Source organism: Alligator sinensis, unplaced genomic scaffold, assembly GCF_000455745.1.
Source record: "Alligator sinensis unplaced genomic scaffold, ASM45574v1 scaffold565_1, whole genome shotgun sequence".
In the NCBI taxonomy this organism is placed as follows: Eukaryota; Metazoa; Chordata; order Crocodylia; family Alligatoridae; genus Alligator; species Alligator sinensis.
This window is the reverse complement of record NW_005842234.1, coordinates 997,900-1,002,476: the sequence shown is the minus strand read 5'-3', so window position 1 is coordinate 1,002,476 and position 4,577 is coordinate 997,900. Positions and strand designations below refer to the sequence as shown.

The following is a 4,577-nucleotide window of genomic DNA, read 5'->3' as shown; positions in this document are numbered from 1 at the left end:
GGTTGGATGATCACCTGTCTGGGGTCTTATGAACCCAGCATTCATTCCTGCCTGTGGCAGGACTTCTGGTCCACATCCAGGTCAGCTGCTGAGCACATTGCGGAGGGGGAGGGGGGACATTCCTGTGGGGATGCTCCATCTGCCCCACAATCTCAGTGTTCATGAGCTGCACCTGGTACCTTGAGTTATGTAGAGAAAACATTTAAAGCTGTGTCTATGGTCGACTCACAGATTCTCTGAATCAGAATTGAATCTTCAGATTTGGATTCAGCAGAAGCAAATTGGGACAGTGATCCAAATCAACTAATCGAATCACTGTCCCCCAAATCCAGCTGAATCTGAATCTGAATTGAATATGGCCCGCTTCACACACCCCTAATATGCAAGATAAATTCACTCTTATGCGATCAGTGTGGTGGAAGCCCACAGTCAGCTGCTTTGTGTAGTGCATTGTGGGAATGACACACACCAAAATATAGACTCTGTGTGGATCTGTGTTCCTCGCTCATTGTCTGAACACATGTTTCTGTAGTTGCCATCTCCATTATGGTAACATTCACCACCACTCTGTGCTTGTGTGTATGGTCTGCTGTTGGTGAGTACCAAAATTGTGTTGTAAAAGTGGTAGAAATGGGTCTGGGGGTCAGTACAGTTGAGGTCTTGGAAAGTATCCCTATTTGTTACATTGTAAAGTGGGTTCCCTTTATGTGAATTTGAGTTATGCACCGTTATCCAGGAATGCATGTAGAGGATAAAACGAGGCAAACCTGTATATGAAAATTCTTGTGAATCCAGAAAGTTTTTCATGCTTGTAAGTGATTATTTTTCTTAAATTTGGAATTGAGAGTGCTTGACTTGATATTTCCTCTTTGTTATTCCTACATTTGTGTCTCGGCTGGGTAGAGCCGACCGAGGGAAACGCTGGTTAATTAAGTGAACGTCAGGCCGGCTGGTGGATGGAGAGGCGAGACAGCGTATTGGTTGCAAAAATAGTTTTTACTTACGCCGCTGGTGGCTGCGACACAGGCTGTAAAGGCTGCTTGTGTAGTTGCAACGAGTTGCTCCAACTGGCAAGAAACTGAGCCAGTGAGTCCACAGATGAACCGGGCATGCAGGGCAAGGGTACGTCGGGGATAAGTGCTCGGCGACGGGGAGGAAAAATTGGTAGTTGATCAGGCTACTGATTCGTTCTGCCACGAGTCAGGAATTCTTTAAAGTCACTCTGCAGCGTGCTTAAAGTTCTCCGACTTGGGCGGAAGTCGCGCGGATTTTTATACTGCTAGCGAGCCAATTACTAGTCGTTAAGTAGGAATAATTTGGAATCAGCCAATAAAGGGGTGCGAATTTACATACAAATGGTGGGAACTTTTTTGCACTGGGGTTTCCTCTCTGCAGCAGAAAATTCCACCGTGCAAAGAGGCTCCAATGTGGCGGGAAAATTCCACTGTGCCGAGGCACTAAAAATCATTGGGTTATGACATGCCCCCTTGCTGACGGCACAGCTGGAATTATAAACACGTGTACGTGTTATAAGTAATTTTCGTCTAAGGACTCATCGGCTTTACAAAGCTTAACTAATTAACAAATACATATAAACAAACAATTCTATAGACCGGTCTTCAACAAACTATAAAATACAATAACTTAAACATATAACAACAATTATTGGTCATCATCTGACTGGAGAACATCTATTTGGGACTCCCCTTTTTAATTAGTTAGTGAAATGTGGTTCATAACGAAGTAGTTGCCACGGAACATCCGTCTTTTTCCATAGCAGACAATGCCAACTAAAATACTTACAAATATTAGAAAGAGAGTTCCACCCACTGCACTACCGATGATGGTACCCCAATTGCCTTCCTGCATTGCTGTTAATGTTGATGCTAAACCTGTAATGCTATTAGTTGAAGGATACCATGAAACCGTGGGCGATCGTGTGGTAGCGGTGGTAGAAAGATCTAGTATGTAAATAGTCTTTTGATCACCAGTCTTTTGATCGCTTCTTTGACCAAGGGAATTTGTCACCCTACAAATGTAGATCCCAGCATAATTGTGGGTTAGTGGGCTATTGAAATGCAGAGTATTGTTTATAGACAGTAAGCCTTTAGGCCATTGTCCATCTAATCTGGCCCAGGTAAATTTTATAGGTGGTGGATTAGAATTAGCATTGCACTTAAGCTGAACATTTTTTAGTCTAATAAACCAATTTTCATCATAGCCAGTTATTGACACTTCAGGAGCGTATTGAATGTTTAGTATGTAAGAATACCTTATCTCCTTGTCCAAAGCTGGGTGACTTACAACACAAGTTATGCATCGTCCGTTTGCAAATCTAGTAGGAATGATTTTATATTGACTTACAACTGTCACTGTCTCTTTGGAAAGGAAGTTGGACTAAATTCTATTTTACCAAGGTCTCCCTCCCAATTAATATCTGCAGCAGGTTTTCCTGTGGCTGCTATACACATGGCTGCTACTGCCCAATTTTTACCATCTATTAAGGGAGTTGGTCCCTTTGTAAAGCTCACAGTGGGTTCAACAATTACAGTTATAGTTGTTATCGACTTTGCATTTCCTAATGGGAATGTAACTGCTTTGCATACATACTTTCCTGCATCAGAGAAGCTCACATTGTTTAGGTTGATTGTTACATCACTGAACGAAGAGTTTTTAAATGACTTTCTTTCATGATATTTTCTTTGAACAGAAAACCCATATTCAGGATGATGTACAACAATAGTTTGTGCACTTTTACCATGCAATTTTTCCCATGAAATTTGTATTATGGTGTCATTTATATTAATGATACACTTTAATGTGGCATTCTTTCCCCAAACTGCTGTTACGTGTGGATCAACAACTGGTTTAACTAAAACACCACAGCAGAAACGGGAAAGAAGCAGTGTAAGGACAAGTTCTAACCCAGCGAACATTTGCTGTCTTGGTGTCCCCGCGGCGGCCGTTGCTGCGTCGACTTGACGGTGCTGCGATTTGGTGTTTGGTAGATTTAGCAATCGAGCAGCTGTAGATTGCCACTTCGTTACGGTCGGACCTGTAAGGAAACAAAAAAAAACAAGGCAAAAAAAACCAAGAGAAAACCGTAATCGGGTTCACTATAAGGAAACTGGGTGAACGTCAGAACAGCGAGTCATCCAGTTGTGGTGAGCGATAATAGAGGGACGATCGGGCTTTTTTTCTAGTAAGACGGAATAGGTGTTAGGATACTGTTCCGACCGTTGAACTATTCCCTTGTAGACCTGTGGATGAGATTGACGAGGGTGCGGTACTGAAACCCATACTAACTCATTTGGTTGGAATTTAGGTTCCCAAGGTAGAGGTTTTTTAGTATTAGCCTCATCCCATAGTGCCTTTGAGATGTTCAATGAAATAAGGACATCATGATTATGCTTAGTCCAGTTTTTGTACGTCCCTCCTCCCTTGAGACAAAGTTGTTCCTTGTATAAGCCGATGTGTCTCTCCACAACGCCATTAGACTGTGGGTGGTATGGCAGATGAAGATGCCATGTGACGTTATGTAGATGAGCAAATTTGTCCAGAGCGTTAGAGTTGAAAGGGGGTCCTCCATCAGACTGAATTTCATGCGGAGGTTGCCAGGTGGCAAATGCAGCGGTTAAGGCAGAGACAACAGCAGTGGCATTGCTCTTTCATAAGGGGATGACATGTAACTGACGCGTCCCCAGATCAACAATGACTAACCCCTTATTTGGCGGTTTAGACCCCCGGGAGGGGCCCAAGCAGCTCTACTTTCCAGACCTTTCCCGCTTGGAACTGCGAAGTGTCGAAAGCTCCAAGTTGATGTTTGGTTCGATGGCATTTCTCCTTGGCACATACCTCACAGGCTTGTGCTACCTTTTCCCAATTGCATCGAACTCCATACGAGGTCATCTCGGTAGTGGCTCGGCGCCAGTGTCAATGGCTGGCCTGCGGTCCTGGGTGACCCCAATTTTCATGAAGCCACGCGAGGAATGGGTTTACTCCAGGACCAAAGGTAGAGGTGATAGGCAAAACTACGTTGGTCCGGAGTGGGTCTTCTAAAAGTTTATCGATGACCTCATGCACTGGGTCAGTATCCGGACGATGTGACTTGGTATGCTTAATCAATGGGAGTCGTGTAAATTTAGTTAGAGTTTTCCAGATGTCTTCCCACTCACCTAAATTTTCACTGGCAAGGGCTGTACCGGTGAGAATCTTATAAATGTACTGTGAGTCAATTGCAATAATTGGAACTGGGAGTGTATCATCGTGGTGTGCTAGACAGTGTTGTAATACTTCAAGGAATCCCAACAATTCACATTTTTGGACAGAGGTGTCATTTGGGTGGACCCAGGATATTTTCACATCATGGCAAGCCTTACAATAATACCCATAGCCTCCACCGTGTCGGGAGGTTCCATCTGAAGCCATCCAGGCCAGGGCGGAGGTCCCATAGAGCGTTGGGAGCTTTTCCTCATCCTCCGGGCTAGGACTAGGTTTTGTGTCCTCTAATTTCCAGCAGCACCAGTTGTAGTGGTGGGTAAGCACCAACGTGTTCCATGTCTTAGGTTCCCCCTGAA

At 44.0% G+C, this 4,577-nt stretch overlaps 1 pseudogene; it reads right to left on the bottom strand.

Moving 5' to 3' along the window:
* Nucleotides 1–1,662: 1,662 nt before the first annotated feature.
* On the bottom strand, nucleotides 1,663–3,909 carry LOC102370970 (annotated as a pseudogene).
* Nucleotides 3,910–4,577: the final 668 nt, after the last annotated feature.